Genomic DNA, 20,818 nt, shown 5'->3' with positions numbered 1-20,818 from the left:
TCTGCTTATTTGAAATTCATCAGTGGGTTAGTCCTGTGGGAGTAACTCTCAATTACAAATTGAAGACTAATTGTGCTGCAATGACTGTTGCTCTACAACGCCTCCACTGTAATCGCTTCCTAAATTAACTCTCGCCTCTTATTTAACACTAAGTTAAGGCTTAGAAATGAGCTGTGATTTGTAGTAGGAAACAGCAGTTGGTGAACCGTGGAGGCACAGCGACATATGCAGGTGTGCCTGCATGCCTCTCCTCCCATATATTTCATGGAAAATGAGAACTTTTCAAAGACCTGAATGTTGTGTGTGTGTATGTGTGTGTGCATATTTAATTATTTTATTTTCCATTTGAATTATAAAGTAAAGTTTGCATAACAGAAATGACATAGATCTGGCTTTTAGTATAGCTTGTCATGTAAAATTAAATTACTTTCCTGATTGTTGGCAGGAAAATAATTCCGAAAAGCATAAATCCACCACCTGCTCCAATTACACCTGTTTTTTTTATATTGATTTCTTTGCTTTCTTACTCTGGGCACCTTTTTTTTTGCCAGGGGGTATGGTGAGGTGAGAGAGGTCTGACACTGATCAGAGTAGGTCACATCATCTCCTGTGTTTTGTTTCTATCCAGTCATTGCCTCTCTGACAGTCAGGTGGCAGACAGCAAGTTGGAGAAGGCTTTGGCAATTAAGCTGGCAGGGAGGAGGAGGCAGGAGTTGTGCCCTCAGGAAGAGGTGAGACCCTGTGGGATCCAAGTCATCCTGGTGGACTGCAGGGGAGCCATTTCAGCAGGGAACATCCCAAAGGATCCGCTAAAGATCCTTCTCCTTGTGGGTGTTATCTTTAGAACACTTCCTCCAAGGACTTACTGAAGAGGTGACGTGTGCAAGTTTGACAGGAGCTTATGCTCAAATTCAGACTTCGAGTTAAGCATAGGTTTTATTTTCTATCAAAATGTGGCTATGTGATTTTAACTAATTAGAAGGAAATTGGGAAGGCATCTTAAAATGTGCTCTGGTCCTAATCATAAATGATGTTGATATAAAAAGCCACCAGTTGGCTGTTCCCAAAAAGATGGGTAGGACTAAGCTTTCATTCAGCTGCTGTTTCTGCCCCCGGCCTGCTTCAACACTCTTGCTGCAGCAAGAGCAGTAGCTCAAGACACACTAGTCTGAAAGACGGTGACAAGATGCGGGGTGGGGGTGGGGGTGGGACCAGAAGGAAAGAGACCAAAGAAACCTAAGGAAATGAAACTGTCAAACTTCTGGAGTTCAGGGTGTAGATCTGACAATAGCTGCTTCCCAGCTAAGCCCTCCCAACCCCCAGCCCAGGGCACTCCCTCCTGCAATGCTGGTCCCCTGGTTGGCCTCCACCCCCACTGGCTCTCCGCCTTCCACTTCTCAGGGCACCATCTCACATTGTGCCACTGCTGACGGTCCCTGGGTATTCCTGCCCCCTCCTTACAGAGCGCCAAGACTTCCCTGCAAGGTCCCAGGTCTGCCTCTGCGTCTCTCTCTACTCCTGCATGGGCAATTAGAGCTGCAGTGACAGGCCAGGAGTGGTCTCCTGTCCCACCTCAGAACAACAAACGGAGGTGCCTGTGGGCATCCCTCTGAGAATCTTGACTCAAGAGAGGTGTTCCCCACCCAGCACCCTGATTCAGAGGTAGATATGTAGGGCTGACACCACACTTGGGTCCAGCTGAACCCTGAGAGGGATGTAGCCCATGTAGAATTGCCCCATAAGAAATCTGACCATTCCCATCTGTCTGCCGACCGCCTTTGACTACAGAGGCTAATATCCTCTCCCGTTCATTTCCAAAATTAAACCTTATTTCCGTGTAATAATCACTACTCATTGTGGATAGATGATTTGGAAGTGGAAAAGCAGAAGGAGGCAGGGGGTCTCAACCACACAGCCACACTTCCAGACAAACAGCACTGTCTTTCCCTTCTGTGAGATGCATTTTTCCCTTAATTTACTACAGACGGCATTCCCCTAATTACTAGAGATGCAGTTTTTAATTTAACATTATAATATATGTGTTTACTCCTGTTATAAATCTGTAGACACTAATGTAAATGCATTATTATATATTATATAATAACAAATATATTAGTATATTGATAATGATCATATATATTACATATGACTACATGGATATATATTTGCAAACAAGTTTAGTGGTTGCACAATAATCCATTGCATGATAATTCACTGGTAAATGGCAGTTTACCTAATATAAGTCACACATTATTGACCCTGTAACTCACATTTTGTCTGAAAACGCTTGTCAGGTGTCCAGGCTGATTTCTTTTTTTCTTTCTTTTCTTCTTTTAAGATTCATTCATTTATTTATTTATTTGAAAGGCAGAGTTACAGAGAGGCAGAGGCAGAGAGAGAGAGAGAAAGAAAGAGAGAGGTCTTCCCATCCACTTGTTCACTCCCCAAATGGCCGCAGTGGCCAGAGTGGGGCCAATCCGAAGCCTCCTGGAGCTTCTTCCAGGTCTCCCACACGAGTGCAGGGGCCCAAGGACTTGGGCCATCTTCTACTGCTTTCCCAGGCCATAGCAGAGAGCTGGATCAGAAGTGAAGCAGCTGGGACTCTAACCGACAGCATCCATATGGGATGCTGGCACTGCAGCAGGCTAAATTTCTTTACAATAGGTTCCCGGGTAGGGAGAAGTGGTCCAAGGGTATCAACCTTTTCAAAGCTTCTTGATACACATTGCCAAAGTTTTTGGTCTTTTTGGAGGAACCTTATGGAAATTCTTTTGTAGAAATCACGAGGTTCTTAGGAATTCCAAGGGCAAGTTTGCCTCTCAGCTGGTTTGAAACATTTTTACAGCCTGAAAACTGGCTCGCCAGTGAGTGGTCCTCAGGGCAGGGGTGCACCTGCTCCATTCATTCCTCCAGGCCAGTGCACATCTAACTGATCTACTGAGCACCTGCTGGTATGGTTGCAGGATTCCTTCAGAGCTATCTTCTAAATGTTGAAAAAGGTGATTTAAAAAATTTATGTCAGTGTCTATTAATGACATTTTTAACTGTCTGAGATAATTGGAGAACTCCCTTCTACAGAACACTGCCTATATACATGCACACATATACATACACACATATTATGTATATTCAATTTCAATTCAATATTCAACATAATTTGTATAAGTATTATGTGTCTATGTTTATATGTGATATAAATAGATGGACTGAAATGAGCACAATAAAATGTTTATAATAGATCTTTGCTGAAGGAGGTTTAATAACTCCCCTTTTCCACACACAAGGTTTCCAGTCTGATTTCCTTTAGACAACATAGGTGATGGTGCCTGCTGTTACTGAAATAAAGACCCCTGACCCCTCTTGTGATATTATGCGCTGATGAATACAGCATCGAAATTTGCTAACAAATTACTGTACCTGCTGTTTGATGCTACTTCCCCCTCCTTCTGCCTCTGAGATCGTCATTTTTTGCCTACCCAAAGCCATTTGAATTCCTAGTTCAAAGAATCTTTGTTCAATGGCCAATCTGTCCCCAAGAGTATTGGAAGCAGCTATACAAAGAGACATGTATTTCATATGTGGTGGCATCATGCCAGTCTGGCCCCCAAGCAATGCTGTGGAGAAGGCTCGCCAGCGTGCCAGCCTGGACGCAGCAGGCAGCAGAGGTAAACAGGCCGTGGTTTCATGCATATTCACAAGGTGCCCTCGTCTCCTGTGAGGTGTACTGAGTGCCTGCCTACTGGGTACTTTGTGTCCCTGTGAAGAGCAGGCCGGTGTCAACTCCGAGGGACGTGAACATACTAAAATATTGTAATCAGATTCCTAGGGCACTGTTTTTCTCCTAGCTCAGCGATTGGAGATTTCCCCCTGGAAATGTGATGCACATGAAAGTCTTCAAGTAAAAAATATTGTGGGGGAAGAAGAAGGGGTTCTGAGGAGCTGTACAGTCAGTGTGGCAGTGTGTGAGTATGTTTCTGCATCTTTATTTATGTGCACACGCATACTATGAATTACATGTATACCCCCAACCCGGGTACTAGGGAAAGTGCAGAGAGCAATGTTGAGCCATCACCCATGCGTGCAAGCAGAGGAAATGGTGCATTCCAAGGAAAGACAGACAACTCTGAAAGCTCTTTAGCGTGGGTTCCGATCGTCTGCATAAGCAGACACTTGGCTGAGTGGGTGACTGATTCATTCATCTTGATTGATAATTAGAACCGACAAAGAACAGATCAACACAAATCACCAGGGCAAAAAACATATGGGACTCAGTTTAATGAGATACCCCAAAACCTCTTTAGTGATAATTGCATCGCAAGCACCAAATAGCGTTCACAGTTGTTTTTGCAAATGATACAAATTAGCACCCAAGATCTGGAAAGTATACTGCATGTAAAAACACTGAGGAATTTACGGGCCCCAGGTAGCTTGGCCAAATATGTGTATTAATCTTAGGTACCCTCTGGCAAATAATTTTGGGACTTCTGGCAGCAAAAGTAGTTGAGTGTGAATACGCCTGCTGCTCACGTGTGGCACTCCCCAGTGGACAAGTTCATCTGCGAGGCAGTTTTCTTCTTTCTCCACAGAATCCCTCACCAATTTCACACAAATACCTTGAGAATTTTTAAATACCCAACATGCTTAAATTTTGCAGTATAAATCCTTTTCCTTGTTAGGAAAGATAAATGCCACACAAACAATTTGAAGGTTTTAGAGGGATCTAGTTATACCGAAAAAGCCCAGGCAAGCTCTAATAAGCTCTTCCAATTGCCTCCTCTTACTGGGCCTAAGCACACCTCATGAGACAATGAGAACTGAATCATTGTCAGGGCAGTCACTCCCTCCTTCTGAGTCCAGTGAGAAGTCAGGAGAAGATGGCCATTGTGCATCTGCAGAGGGGAATTAAATAGGCCAACCTGGCTTAGGAGGGCTTCATCAGGAGAAAGGTGATATCTAAGAGGAGCGATGGCAGAGCAATGCCATTCTCAGCACCTGAAATGCTTGTGGAGCCCTTTGCTTCCTCAAGACCTTCCTGGCAGCTGCACACCATTGAACACTGGGAGGTTCCGACTCTTGCAACTGTTGCTTGCACCACTTTTTGGCAGCTGGCCTGTTCTACTACTTCCACCTGCTCAACTCTGCCTCCCAAGCTTAGAGGATGCTCAACACCTATGTGCTAGGATAGAGCCTGGCCTCTCAAAGTCACATTTTGATACAGAGCATTTCTGCATGCAGTTTTCCCAGGAGAGAATGTCCCAAGGTCAGCAAGCTACACTGTGTGAACCCATTTTACAGAAAAGATGCAGCTCTGAGAAACTGAAGGGTCTCCCACTTAGGTGCAAGTATGCATGGCTGCTGAAGCGAAGACAGGTTAAAACAGACTCACTGAACAAACAGACTCTCCCTTTTACCCTATTCTCTGTATTTTTGAGTACTATAGCAATACTAAGAAAACAGTATGATATGAATACACCTTTTACCAATAGAGAATTTGTAGAAAATTAGGGGCTTATCTAGTTATCATGTCAGATCAGGGATGGTTCTGGTGGCTTTGTCAGAGATGGTGGGAAGTGAATAATAGCACTCATATTTCCACAAGGCCATCTAGAGGAGATTTGAGGACTCAGAATCCTTCCAGAAATGGACAAATCATGTGGTTTTTTCAAACAGTTCTCCTCTCTGGAAACCATAGTATTTTTGCTTCAAGCCAAGTCTAGCAGAAGTTGGGTTAACATGCCTCTTGGGACACCTGTGTCCCATATCAGAGTGCCTAGGATTGAGTCCTGGCTGTGCTCCCAATTCCAGCTTCCTCCTTATGCACATCCTGGGAGGCAACAGATGATGGCTCAATTAGTTGGGTTCCTGCCGCCACTGGGGGAGACCCAGAGGAAGTTCCATGTTCCTGGCTTCAGCTTGGCCCAGTCCTAACTGCTGCAGACAGTTGAGGAATGGACCAGAATTTGGGAGTGCTCTATCTTCCTCTGTCTCTTTCAAATGCAAATAAGTAAACTTAAGAATCAAGTTAAAGTAAAAAAACAATTTAAAACTCTTCAGCCGATGCTGTGGTTTGGAAATTAGCTTTGGTGATTTTCATCCACCCTAACAAATGAGGCCGCTGATCTTGGGCTGTGAACCTCTAAAACAGTTAGCCAAAATAAAACTTCCTCCCTAAGTAGCATCTTTCCTGTATCTGTTACAGTGGTGAAAAGTGGACGAACACAATAGATAGCACATCACCAAAGGCGGTTAAATAAACACTAAAGGCAGCTGGAAGGGTAGAGGTGGTCCTGACTTTGCCTTGGGATCTCCTAGGGAGGCAGTGGAAATTTGTGTTGTATGTGGTTCTTGTGCTTATCTTGTTCTTGAACACCAGCTGAGCCCCTGTTTCTAACAGTTCTCCACCTTTTGGATCCAGTGTGTGAAGCCATTTCTATGTGCCAGGGGCAATCATTTTGACATTGAAATTACATTGTAAATGGCAGATTATGACATTTCTTGGAAGCGGCGAGTTTGGAAATAGTGTTTTTGCTCATGCTCAGAGCCTCATGTGCTGTAATAGCTGAAATAGGAGTGGAGAAACTATGAACGAATCTGCCTGCCTCTTGTCTTTGTATGGCCTGTGAATTAAGAATGGTTGAAACCTTCGTAAGTAGTCGAACAAAATATAAAGAAAAATAATATTTTGTGACATGGGAAAATGATATGACATTTTAATTTCATTATCCATAAAGAAGGCTTGTTGGAATTTAACCATACCCAGTCATTCCCATATTGACATGGTAGCTTCAGAGTTGAATGTGGCAGGAACCTGATGACCTGCTAACCCTAAAATATTTACTATTTCACTCATCAGTCAAAGCCTGAGCTGGAAGAAGCCCTTGCTGAGGCACCGTGAAGGGTGCATACCTGAGAAGTATTTGGAACAAAAGAGACCAATTCCTTTTTCTAGATAGATAAGATTTTCTTAAGGTCAATGGCAGTTAACAGGGCAAATAGCAAGGCTGCTTCTGTGTCCCTGTTCCCAGCCTCTGTGTCAGCATTCATTACATTGTGAAGGTTATAGATCCAGTTTGGTTATTTAGTCGTACTGTTTGTCTTTTGAGTTTTTACTAACAAGTTGATAAATTACTACTGGCACCACTTTTCCAAAATAGTGTTTAACCCGAGTTAAATATTTCAGCTAGAGGTACAACTAAAGGAATCCCAAAGTGTCCAATTAGTGATATGAAAATGTTTTTAAGGAAAGATCAGCCAGGGGCAGGCATTTGGGGCAGTGGTTAAGGTGCTGGTTAAGACTCCCACGTCTCGTATTGGGTTCCATGCCCGCCTCCAGTTTCCTGCTAATACAGACCCTGGTGAGGCAGCAGACAATGGCTGAAGTAACTGAGCTCCTGGCACACATATGGGAGACCTGCATGGAGTTCCTGGCTCTCAGCTGTGTTTCCAGTTAGGGGCCATTACAGGCATTTGGGGAGTGAGCCAGTGGATGGAAGCTCTGTGTCTCTGCCCCTCAAGTTAAGGGGAAAAAAATTAAATAAATAAAGATCAACCAGAATGTAGAAAATTCCAAGGAGAAAACACAAATGGTGGCTCAGCAATGAGAAGCATTCTAGCAAAATAAAATCCTTCCTGCTAATTCCCCAGTCAGTCACAACATACCAGGCCACGACGTTACATGGGAAAAACTACCATATTCTATAGACAATCTACTGAATTTCACACCTCATAGGAATTCACATGGGAAGTATTTAAAAAAAAATTTATCATCAAATTTATCATAGCAAAAATTTAGTAAAATGTGAAGTATTTGGCATCACACAGCGTGTGCTACATCTGGTTAAAGTAAGTAATCACGTTTTCTTCAATAATCCATTACTGCAATAACATTTGTTTTGGAAAAGGTTAAAAATATTCTTTAGTGCACAGACTTGAACTACTAAGGATAACATGAAATGCAAATCTGGACAACACTCCCAACAGTGATGTTATTTGACCCAGATCCTCTAGAAAGAGAAAGGACGAGGAGTTTTTACAATCTCCAGAACACAGCCTGTAGGTAGTGTTGGAGTTGGTTGATAGTTGGTAAGGGGATGGGACTCTCCTAGCTTAGTCAGCATTACAGTTACAAGCACGCATTTCCAGGGCGTTCAGCAGAACATCCACAGGCCTCCTCGTTGAAATCCTGCCACTGCTGTGCTCCACAACAAACTCCTGTATGTGTGGGTTTGTTGTTCGCTCTAGGTTTGAATTAGAATTCCCTCTCTTACAGCTTGGAGCTAAACTCTGTTTACAAAACAGTATTTACACTTGACTAATTTTGCAGATCAAACTAATTAAATCAATTAAACTGGTGATTAACCAAATGAAGGCTGATTGCAAAAATTAGTGGGTTTATTTTGGAGGACTGGAAGTAAGCTAATTACTGCAGTGATTACTTGAACCTGGAGTACTCTAAATGTGGTATAAATTGAAACCTCATAGTGAATTAGACTGGGAATTCATTACAGTTTAAAGCACCGTTAATACTATTCAGTCTGTTCCTCCTTGGGGAGAATTTCCTCTCTGCGTTTTGTGTACTGATAAACAATCACTTCCATTATGCGCTTTTTACAGTGCAACCCAGTGAAATGAGGTACAGCAAAGAAAAGTTACTATAGAGGGGTATACGGCAGGGCCCGTCAAACTTTAAAGCACACGCACAACACCTGAGCATCATGCTAAAAGGAAGATTATGGTTCAGTCCATTGCAGGGTGGGCCTGGGGTCTGGGGTGGGAGGGGTGTGTGCGTGCACATGTGCATACAAATACATGTGCATGCTGAGACCCTGCCCGTCAGCCTCCTGGGTGATGTTGATGCTGCTGGTTAGCACGCACATGATGCAGCAGACAGATTTTGATGCTCTAGGATGAGATACGGAGAACACACTATCGTTGCTTTCCTTGATGACGACACTGGATTCACTTTTGCTAGAGCTCCCTAAGCAGATAGCCTCGGCATCAGGCAGCTGATTTCAGGAACGGCGACCATGGATGGGTCCTCACTGGGTGGTTTTTCGCACGGTCTTCTCAGGCAGGCATGTTGGTAGCAGAGTATTTATGACCATACATAATGCATTCTACTAATTGGTTTTTAAAGCACATCATCTTAACAAAATGTGAGTGCTGCTGAGCAGGTGGTCTGCATTTTGCTGATTTAAATATCCCTGAGCTTTCAGTTCTGTTTTGCCTATCTTTCAGACTTATGAGATGGTATTTACAATAATTAAAAAAATACTTAAGGTTCTGTTCAAAAACATAGTTAAGTCTGGGAGAGAGATGTTGATTCTCTGCAAAAATTTAAAGGGAGAGAAAGCAGCTTCCTTGCATAGCCAGCTGGAGGATAGGTATGTCTTTATTTTCAGTTTTGTAGCCACTTTAGAAATTGGGGAAAACAGCTAATTTTCTCAGTAAATCAATGAACCCTTCTTGACACTTGGTTTCCTGTGTGTAGCAGGTTCATAGCAAAAAACACCTTATCCCTACAGGAAGCACCACAACCTTTTGCAAAGACTATGCGTTGCCATTTGATAAGCAGTACCCCCTGTGTGCCAGGGGCTAGAGAGTGCACATTTGAACAAATGAAGACCACAGACCGTGCTTTAATAAGGACAGAGCACTCAGGAAGGGAAGGCTCATCTGGAGAGTGTCCAGCCCGGGAAAGAATGACACTGGCACGGTTAGAAGAAAGAGCTTAACGCCAAGAACAGACTGTACAGGGCTATGATGGATTGCCTGAAAGTTAACCAGAAACACGCTTGGTTGCAAGTCTTGTGGAAATGCTGCTTAGATTATTTTTTGATGTTACCATCATGTGGAAGTCCTTGTATTTTCCTTGGTGCTTGCAGACTGCCAAGCTCCCCTGAGCATGCACAGTTATTGAAGAGTTTGTGGCTGGAAATGGAGAAGGTGCAGGAGACTCAGCTGAGTAACAGCTTTAAAAAATACCAGGGTATAACTTCTCTGTCCAGCTTTCTTCTTCTAGAACTTAAAAAGAGCAAAAACAAATAAAAACTAGAGACTGGAACCTGTACTTGTGTGAAATTTTAGGATAGCAAACTTTGTAGATTTTGTCAACCTGGATTCATTGAAAGACTTTAGAATGAACACTGAACGCTTTTCTTGCCTTATTAAGCAAAGATCTTGAGAGTATTTTTCATTGTTTACTAGTTGACAATATGGAAAATTCTTTAGTATTGGAGATAAAAATAAATGACTAAGCAATTGAGAGACTGCGCAGGCGACATTTGCCTCTGAACTGAGTACCTTCCAGGACTGCATGTTTGGACTTTGTCCATTGACTTGAAGTGGCTCTAATTCTTGGAGACAGATGACAGTAACTGTTACCGTCATACACACAAACACATACACACACACATGCACACACAGAGACAAGTCCAGGTGTACCTGTTTGTAACTCTCCCTTGGGAACCCTTGTATCTTAAAGTTTACATGAGGAGTATCCCTGTCTAGAGAGCAGTGTTTTCATTTCCTGCAAGAAAAGCTAACAGGGGCCTGATTATCTATGCCTTGTTGATATTGGGGGGAGCTTCTCAGTTAAGATACATCGAGGCAGTCTTCCTACCTTAAGGACAGCCTTGCCAAAGAAGCCAGCCCCGGGCAGTCTGGATGTGAGCTATAGCGCCTACCAGGATTTTTCATTTCATTTCTTTTCTTTCTTTCTTTTTTTAAGATTTCATTTATTTATTTGAGAGGCAGAGTTAAAGACAGAGAGAGGGACACAGAAAGAGAGAGGTCTTCTATCCATTAGTTCACTCCCCAAATGGCAGCAATGGCCAGAGGTAGGCTGATCCAAAGCCAGGAACCAGGAGCTTCTTCCAGGTCCCCACGTAGGTGCAGGGGCCTAAGGACTTGGGCCATCCTCTGCTGCTTTCCCAGGCACAGTAGCAGGGAGCTGGATCAGAAGAGGAGCAGCTGGGACACAAACCAGTGCCCATATGGGATGCCAGCGCCACAGGTGGAGGCTTAGCCTATTGCTACAGCGTTGTTTCCCAGGTTGGTTTGTTTGTTTTAAATGAAACAGTCTTTGGTTCCTCTAAATGCCACCACTACATATTCTTACTCTTTTTAAAATGTTTATTTATTTGAAAGAGCAAGAGAGAGAGAGAGAGAGAGAGACTGAACTTTGATCTACTGGTTCACTCTCCCAAAGCCCACAACAGCTAGGGCTGGGCAAGGCTGAAACCAAGAGCCAGAAACTCCATCCGGGTCTCTCATGTGGATGGCAGGGACCCAAATACTTGAGCTGTCATCTGCTGCCTCCCAGGATCTGCACTAGAAGGAAGATGACTGGAAGTTGAGGCAGGGTTCATTCCCAGGTACTCCTGCATGGGATGCAGGCACTCCAAGCAGTGGCTTAACCTGCTGCTCCACAACACCCATCCCCATCCATCTTCCTCTTAACGAAATGCAGCGATGCTGATTAAGTTGATGTCTATTAACTCTAAGTCCATGCCTCATCTACCTTTCAGAAACGCATCTCAGATCACCTTGACCGAGTTTTGCATCTTCCCTCGACAGTCTGCTTTACTCCCAGGGTTAGTCACACAGTGTGGGAACTGGTCCTCTGCCTCCCAGAGACGCAGTCGCCTGATTGTCATCTCTATTTGTGATGAGTGGCACACTTTTTGTGACTCACAGGTAAAGTTAGCAATGAGAAAACTTTCAGTAGTATACTACCTCCTGTCCCTTTCTGTCTCTGATTAAGAAGATACCGTGTAGGGCATTGGAATCACTGCTTTATTTGCCTCTGCCTAACAGGTGGGGTAGAAGTGGAGCCCAGTCTTAGAGATGCGAGTCCCACGTTGTTCTGAGGAGTGTCTACTTCATGATGGACTGCCTGCAGTGTGGCTTCCTCCTCCCCTCCTTGCCAACACAGACTCAAGTTCATCCAGGTGCTGATTCCTCAGGGAACAGAACCACAGCCCAAGGGTAAGTCTTGAGTACACCAGGCCTGGTCATCTCATCTCTGTTGCCCATGACGAGCTAGGCGAAGGCACATGGCTGAGTTTTAACCAATGCAGCTGGAGGAGAGGTTTGGAAGGGGCTTCTAGAAACCATACCCTCTAGAATAAACGACCCACTTCTTCCTGTGGAGGTGTCCCAGTTTCTGCTGCTCCACAGTGTGTCCCCCTGCCCCGACCGAGGGCAAAGCCTACTTGTTGATGTGGGCAGAGGGAAAAGATGAAAAGTACCTGTACTCCTCACTGCACCACCAGGCTGCAGGTGGAGCTGCCCAACTCAGGATTTCCCCATCATCTGGTACATTTTCATGTCTGATTAAGCCATGTGCATTACAGTTTGTGTTAGGCACAGCTAAAAGCCAAAGAGCAGGCAGTCATGGTGTGGCCGAGTAAGCTTCTGCTTGTGATGCAGTGCAGGCCCAAGCACTGGGGATGTTTTCTGCTGCCTTCCCAGGCTCATTAGAAAGAAGCTGGATTGGAAGCAGAGCAGCTGAGACTTGAACTGGAACTCCACACTGTTTTCCGCAATGGCTGCACTAATTTACGTTCCCACCCACAGTGTATAAGTGTTCCCCTTTGTCCACATCCTTGTCAGCATTTGTTACTTTCTGTGTTTTGGATTTTAGCCATTCTGATGGGGTGAGGTGATGTCTCATTGTGGTTTTGATTTGCATTTCCCTGATGGCTAGTGATGTTGAGCATTTTTTATATATTTGTTGGCTATTTATATTTCTTCTTTTGAGAACTGTCTATTGAAATCTTTTCCCCGTTCCTCAACTGGATTGGTTGTTTTCCTATTGTTGAGTTTTTAAGTTTCTGATATTTTCAGGATATTAATCCTTTGTCAGATAGGTGGTTTGCAAAGATTTTTTCCCATTCTGTTGGATGTCTCTTCATTCTATTGATTGTTTCCTTTGCTGGGCACAAGTGTTTGAGTTTGATATACTCCCAACTGTTTAGTTTTGTTTTTGTTGCCTGTGCTTTGGGGATCTTGTCGAAGAAGTTGTCCCCTGTACCAATGTCTTGGAGCATTTCCCCTATGTTTTCTTCCAGCAACTTCATCATCTTATATTTTGGTCTTTGATCCATCTTGAGTTGATTTTTGTATGTGGTGAGAGGTATGAATGTAATTTCATTCTTCTACATATATACATCCAGTTTTCCTAGCACTATTTGTTGAGATTATCCTCACTCCACTGTATGACCTGAGTACCTTTATCAAAAATCAATTGGCTTGGCTGGCATTGCAGCTCACTAGGATAATCCTCCACCTGCGGCGCCCAGGTTCTAGTCCCGGTTGGGGCGCCAGATTCTGTCCCAGTTGCTTCTCTTCCAATCTAGCTCTCTGCTGTTGCCCGGGAGTGCAGTGGAGGATGGCCCAAGTGCTTGGGCCCTGCACCTGCATGGGAGACCAGGAGGAAGCACCTGGCTCCTGGCTTCAGATCTGTGAAGCCATTTGGGGGGTGAACGAATGGAAGGAAGACCTTTCTCTCTGTCTCTTTCTCACTGTCTAACTTTGCCTGTCAAAAAAAATATCAATTGGCTGTATATCTATGGATTAATTTCTGAGCTGTCTATTCTGTTCCATTTGTCTATGTATTGGTTTTTATGTCAGTACAAAGCTGTTTTAATTACTATAGATTTGTAGTATGCTTTGAAATGAGGTATTACAATGCCTCCTGCTTAGTTTTTCTTGCTCAGGATTGCTTTGGCTATTTGGGGTCTTTTGTGATTCCACATGAATTTTAAGGTTGTTTTTCTAACTCTGTAAAGAATGCTGATAAAATTTTGATAGGGATTGCACTGATTCTGTAAATTTCTTTAGGTAGTATAGACATTTTTGTGATATTGATTCTTCTAATCCATGAGCAAGGAATATATTTCCATTTTTTTCATCTTCGATGATTTCTTTCATCAGCGTTTGATAATTTTCATTGTAGAGATCTTTCACTTTTTTAATTAAATTTATTCCTAAATGTTTGATTTTTTTTTTGTGGCTGTTGTGAATGGAATTTCTTTCTTGATTTCTCTTTCTGTGAATTAGCATTACATGTGTAGTCTTAGCATACAAAAAAGCTACCATTTTTTGTGTGTTTATTTTGTAACCTGCAATTTTACTGAATTGGTTTATCAGTTCAAACAGTTTTTTTGGTGGGATTTTTGGGTTTTTCCATGTACAATGTCATGTCATCTGTAAACATGCAGAATTTGATTTCATCTTTTCCAATTTTGATGCCCGTTATTTCTTTGTCCTCTCTGATTCCTCTTGCTAAAACTTATAGTACTATATTGAATAAGAGTGGTTAAAGTGAACATCTTTGTCTTGTTCCAGATCTGAGGGGAAATACTTTCAGTTTTTTCCCATTCAGTATTATATTGGCTGTTGCTTTGTGATATATAGCCTTAATATATATATAGTTAATATATATAGTTATATATTATATATTATATATTATATAATGCATATTATATAACAATATATAATTATATTATATAACAATATATAATTATATTATATAACAATATATAATTATATATAACAATATACATAATATATATATTGTTATATATATTATATATATTGTTAATATATATTGTTAATGAGAAGACCTTATGATTTTTATTCTTAATTCTATTGATGTGGTTTATGACATTTATTGATGCATGAATGTTGAACCACCCTTGCATTTCTGCGATAAATCCCATTTGATTGTGATGTATGATCTTTTTGATGTGGTTTTGGATTTGATTTGCTAGTATTTTATTGAGAATCTTTGCATCTATGTTCATTAAGGATATAGGTCTGTAGTTTTCATGTTGTGTCTGGCATTGGTATCAAAGTAATGCTGGCCTCGTAAAAAGAGTTTGGCAGAATTTCATCCTGTTTAATATTTTGGAATAGTTTGAAGAGTATTGGAGTTACTTCCTCTTTGCACGTTACATAGAATTCAATAATAAAGTCATCAGGGCCTGCACTTTTCATTGGTGGAAGACTTCTGATTGCTGCTTAAATCTCAATTTTGTCATGGTTTTTTTTAGATTGTTTATATCTTCTTTTTTTATTTTTTTGACAGGCAGAGTGGACAGTGTGAGAGAGAGACAGAGACAAAGGTCTTCCTTTGCTGTTGGTTCACCCTCCAATGGCTGCCGCGGCCGGCATGCTGCAGCCGGCGCACCACGCTGATCCGATGGCAGGAGCCAGATGCTTCTCTTGGTCTCCCATGGGGTGCAGGGCCCAAGCACTTGGGCCATCCTCCACTGCACTCGCAGGCCACAGCAGAGAGCTGGCCTGGAAAAGGCCTAACTCTGCCTTTCAAATAAATAAATAAATATTAAAAAAGAAGATATAGCCGGCACCATGGCTCAATAGGCTAATCCTCTGCCTGCGGTGCTGGTACACTGGGTTCTAGTCCTGGTCGGGGCGCCGGATTCTGTCCCAGTTGCCCCTTTTCTTCAATGACCCGTTGATCATTCATTAGCGTATTGTTTAATTTCCAAGTATTTATGAGTGTTCTGTTGTTCTTCTTGCTGTTGACTTCTAGTTTTATTCCTTTATAGTCTGAGAAGATACCTGGTATGAGTTCAGTGTTTTTAAATTTGCTGAGACTTGCTTTGTGGCCTAATATGTGGTCTGTCCTAGACAATGTTCTATGTGCTAATGAGAAGAATGTGTGTTCTGTAGCTGTTGGGTGAAATGTGCTGTAAATATATGTCAGGTCTCCGCCGGCGCTGCGGCTCACTAGACTAATCCTCCACCTGCGGCGCTGGCACCCGGGGTTCTAGTCCCGGTTGGGGCACCAGATTCTGTCCCGGTTGCTCCTCTTCCAGGCCAGCTCTCTGCTATAGCCCAGGAAGGTAGCGGAGGATGGCTCAAGTCCTTGGGTCCTGCACCTGGCTCCTAGCTTCGGATCAGCGCGGCACACTGGCTGTGGCAGCCATTTGGGGGTGAACCAATGGAAGGGAGACCTTCCTCTCTGTCACTCTCTCTTTCTCTCATTGTCTAACTCTGCCTGTCAAAAAAAAAAAAAAATGTTAAAAAAATATATCAGGTCTCTTTGCCCCATAGTATGTTTCAACTCTAATGTATCTGTTGATTTTTTTTTTCTGGATTATCTGTCCACTGATGAGAGTAGGGTGTTGAAATCACTCATTATTATTCTATTGGGGTCAATCTCTCCCTTTGATTCTGTACATATCTGGGTGATCTTGTGTTGGGTGCATATATATTGACTGTTATGTCTTCTTTTATCAAAATATGATGTCCTTCTTTATTTTTTTTACAGTTTCTAATTTAAAGTCTGTTTTATTCCATATCAGGATAGCTATGCTTGCTTGCTTTTGGTTTCCATTTCCCTGGTATATCTTTTATTTTTCTTTTTTTTTTAAAGATTTATTTTATTTATTTGAAAGACAGAGTTACAGAGAGAGGTAAAGATAGAGTGTCTGGTTCCATGTGCTGGTTCACTCCCCAGATGGCCACAATGGCTGCGCCAATCTGAAGCCAGGAGCCAGGAGCTAGGAGCTTGTTCTGGGTCTCCCATGCGGGTGCAGGAGCCCAAGCACCTGGGCCATCTTCTACTGCTTTCCCAGGTCATAGGAGAAAGCTGGATTGGAAGTGGAGTAGCCGGGATTCAAACCGGTGCCCATATGGGGTGTTAACATAAATTAGGTCAGTAGCACAAGGTGAATCACAACATGTGGTTGCAGGTGTTTAGTTTAGTGGTTAAGACACCACTTGGGAAGACCAAATCCCATATCCCAGTGCCTGGGGTCGAGTCTCAACTCACGTCCCGATTCCAGCTCTCTGCTTATGCACAACCTGAGAGGCAGCTGACAATGCCTCAAGTAATTGGGCCTCTGAGACCCATGCGTAAGACCCAGGTTGAGCTCCTGGCTCTTGGCTTCAGCCCAGCCATTTGTAAAAAAAAAAAGGCAGTTGGGGGAAGTGAACCAATGTATGACAAATTTCTCTCTGTCAGTCTGTCTCTGTGTCTTTCAAATAAATAAATTAATTAATTAAGTTCATGGAAAGCAGAATTAGAATTTTAAAAAATAAGTTATAATATATGGATATATGGATATATCCACAGACCATAATGATGAACATATAACTAGTTAATGACAGTCATGGCAACTTACCATGGGAATAATTACAATTAATAGTGCCAATTCTTGTCAACTGGGGAGATTCTTTTCTGAGCATTCTCTTGGGATCTAACTTATCACAGGTAGTCAGTCCACATCCAACTTGCAGTGCAATGGATTAATTTGTCCTTTGATGTGGTGTGATTTCAGGGATGGAGCTTTTGGAATGTTTCATGAAAGAGCATGCACACAGACATGCTCAGGCAAGATTCCTAAGTGCAGCGTCTGTGAGAGGCATCAGGCTGGGAGCCGAGGAGGATGCGTCCTGTTTAGAGTCTCCTTCCAAGACAACCCCAGGTAAGACATGAATTGAAGGCAGTGACAGACAACCGTGACCTTGTGTGTGAAGAACTGTGCAGGAAGTGTTGCAGCTAAGGTACAGGAAGCAACAGGGGTGCATTTCCACTCTTAGAAAAGCTTGGATTTCCAGCTGTTGAGTTCCAGCTGTTTCAGGACAGGTCTGTGGAGATGGTTCTTGCAGCTACATATCACCAGGCTGTGGGAATTCTATTCAGTACTGTGATTGCGTTTATTTTAGGAGGGGTCTTCAAAAAGTTCATTTAGAAAGTATAAAAAAACTACATGTGGATTTCAAAACCACATGTAGTATTTGATTGCCAAAATAGACTCATCATTTCTTTCTTTTTTAAGGATTTATTTATTTATTTCAAAGGCAGAGTTATGGAGAGTCGGGGGGGGGGGGGAGAGGGAGAGAGAGAGAGAGAGGTAGAGACAGGTCTTCCATCCACTGGTTCACTCCCCAGATGGCTGCAACGGCTGGAGCTGTGCCGATCTGAAGCCAGGAGCCAGGAGCTTCTTCCGATCTCCCATATGGGTGCAGGGGCCCAACTCCTTGTGCTGCTTTCCCAAGCCACAGCAGAGAGCTAGAATGGAAGAGGAGCAGCTGGGACTAGAGCCGGCACCCATATGGGATGCCGGCGCTTCAGGCCAGGGCTTTAACCCACTGCGCCACAGCACCGACCCCAATTCATCATTTCATGAGCTCTTTGAAGTACCTGCATAACAATTTGCCTCCACATTAATAATTAGACCATTATTAACAAGTAAGGTTTATAAATTAATTCTCACCACCTATTAATAAATTATTAGAAGTGAGAGGGATGGTTTTCATATTGAACCTGGAAAGAAAACTCTCAGTGGATTATTTTGCTTGCTCTGTGTTTGGGCTGATTTTTTAAAATAATGATTTATTTAATTATTTGAAAGACAGAGTTCAGAAAGAGACAGAGACAGAGAGAGAGAGATCTTCCAAATGCTGGTTCACTCCTTAATGGCCAGGGCTGGACCAGGCCGAAACCAGGAGCCAAGAGCTTCCTCTGGGTCTTGCACATGGGTCCAGGGTTCCAAGAACTTGGGCCATCTTCTACTGCTTTCCCAGATGCATTATGAGCAGGGAGCTGGATCAGAGGTGGAGCAGCTGGGACCCAAACTGGTGCCCACATGCGGTGCTGGTGTTGCAGGCAGAGGCTTTGCTGGCTATGCCACAACATCAGCCCTGTGTTTGGGCTGATCTTAAACATAACACCAGGAAACACTAGAGTGCAATGGAAAGAGCACTGCTTGGGAATCAGCAGATGGGGCTTCTGCTTCTGACTGATAATGTGACCTTCGGATGAGTCACTTGGCTTTCCTGTCCTGTAAAATGCAGAAGTATCATTTGTAAGGGTAAATGGGACTAATCAGCTCCAGTGATTCTTCCAGGTCTTTCTTTCAATGATTCCTATATCATTTTGTTCACATCCCAGTTCTGTTTTACCATCGACACTCCTCACCACAAGAGGTGTTTACTGAAAGTATTTACACTTTAGCTTCCTAAAACATAATCATTATTTTCTTTTTTCAAAGATTTATTTTATTTATTATTTGAAAGACACAGTTACAGAGAGAGAGAGATAGAGCTAGAGAGAGAGAGAGAGGTCTTCCACCTGCCGTTTCACCCCTCAAATGGCCACAACGGCTGGAGCTGTGCAGAGCCAAAGCCAGGATCCAGGAGCTTCTTCTGGGTCTCCCAAGCGGGAGCAGGGGCTCAAGGACTTGGCCATTTTCTACGGTTTTCCCAGGCCATAGCAGAGAGCTGGATCAGAAGTGGAGCAGCCAGGACTAGAACCAGCACCCATATGGGATGCCAGTGCTTCAGGCCAGGGCTTTAACCTGCTGTGCCACAGCACTGGCCCCAATCATTATTTTCATATTTGTTCCTTATCAAGCCCTTAAATTGGTACATTATTAACAACAATGCCAGTTACTTAGGAAATTGGGTGATGAAGAGAAAAAAGGCCTTTTTTGGGGTTCCTGGCTGGCCCAGCCTTGGCCCTTCTCCAACTCCCTCCTGTTTACATATACCGCCCCTTTCACCGCACTCCACCTGGCTGCCTGCTGGTCTACTCTTGAATGGACTTTAAAAGGGACACTCTTATAAAGATACTGCTTACTTTGGTGATTACAAAGTTGTTTTTTTTTTTTTTTTTTTTTTTTTTTTTTTTTTTGACAGGCAGAGTGGACAGTGAGAGAGAAAGGTCTTCCTTTTTGCCGGCGCACTGCGGCTGTTGCACCGCGCTAATCCAATGACAGGAGCCAGGTGCTTCTCCTGGTCTCCCATGGGGTGCAGGGCCCAAGCACTTGGGCCATCCTCCACTGCACTCCCTGGCCACAGCAGAGAGCTGGCCTGGAAGAGGGGCAACCGGGACAGAATCCGGTGCCCCAACTGGGACTAGAACCCGGTGTGCCGGCGCCACAAGGCGGAGGATTAGCCTAGTGAGCCACGGCGCCGGCCCCGATTACAAAGACTTTTAAAAACCTTTTTTTATCCTGAATTCATTTTATATTTACAGAAAAGTTGCAAAGATAGAACAGGGGGTTCTTGTCCATGTCTCACGCAGCTTCCCCTATTGCTAGCATCTTACCACATCCCAGTTTGTCAAAACTGAGAAATTGATAATAGTACAGTACTGTTAATATTTGCTCAGTTCCACTTTTTCATGGACCAATTAGAGAAATCTGATGGGCGGGAATAGGATCGGAGACAGGTCTCAGGTCCCATCAGATAATACCGTTCTCCCCGGTGCACTGCAAGGACTAGCCGGAGAGCAAGTACAGACTACAAGTATGGAACAGCTCCACCTGCGGCCATGAGATCTGCAGATATAGGGAGCTCCAGTGACGAGAAAACCCAGGGTCACAGGGACTGCTGCTAACCCCAATCCAAACACTCCGGATTGTGAGCCAGACTCCAGGTAGTGGAACGAAGACAGCTTTCCAATCCTGCCTCTCACGGACAAGGTGCTCACGTCACCATCCATCACGTCCTCGGTACAGTCCTTTCCTGGAAGATATTGCAGTAGTATTCAAAATGTGCCACATGGCCTGGAGATCCCAAGAGTAATTGTGAGTTATGAGGTCATGGGCACCTCATTGCAAACTATTTGCAAAACTTAATTGGGGTAATAAATAAACTAAGTATGTAAATTAGGTGGGAGACTACAGTGTGAATTAGAAGGGGCCTATTAGCCTGCCTCGTCAAGATGCCTTCTTCCTGTTCTCTAATATTTGCTGAGTAGAACTATTAATTGAGAGAGAGTTACATTAAGATATCTTAGAAGTTCACACCTAAACTAACTTGGAAATAAACCATT

The 20,818-nt window shown here is 43.3% G+C and overlaps 1 long non-coding RNA gene across 1 annotated transcript in view; it reads left to right on the top strand.

Moving 5' to 3' along the window:
• The window catches only part of LOC127483736 (uncharacterized), a 97,883-nt gene that overhangs the window by 72,168 nt on the left and 4,897 nt on the right, over positions 1 to 20,818 (top strand). The window contains exons 3-5 of the long non-coding RNA XR_007910368.2: positions 11,529 to 11,697; positions 11,818 to 11,988; positions 17,316 to 17,462. This is a non-coding gene — a long non-coding RNA (uncharacterized lncRNA). The remainder of the gene's footprint in view (positions 1 to 11,528; positions 11,698 to 11,817; positions 11,989 to 17,315; positions 17,463 to 20,818) is intronic.

Source organism: Oryctolagus cuniculus, chromosome 12 (assembly GCF_964237555.1).
Source record: "Oryctolagus cuniculus chromosome 12, mOryCun1.1, whole genome shotgun sequence".
Classification (NCBI taxonomy): Eukaryota; Metazoa; Chordata; class Mammalia; order Lagomorpha; family Leporidae; genus Oryctolagus; species Oryctolagus cuniculus.
The sequence above is the reverse complement of the archived record's forward strand: the minus strand, read 5'-3'. Positions and strand labels throughout refer to the sequence as shown.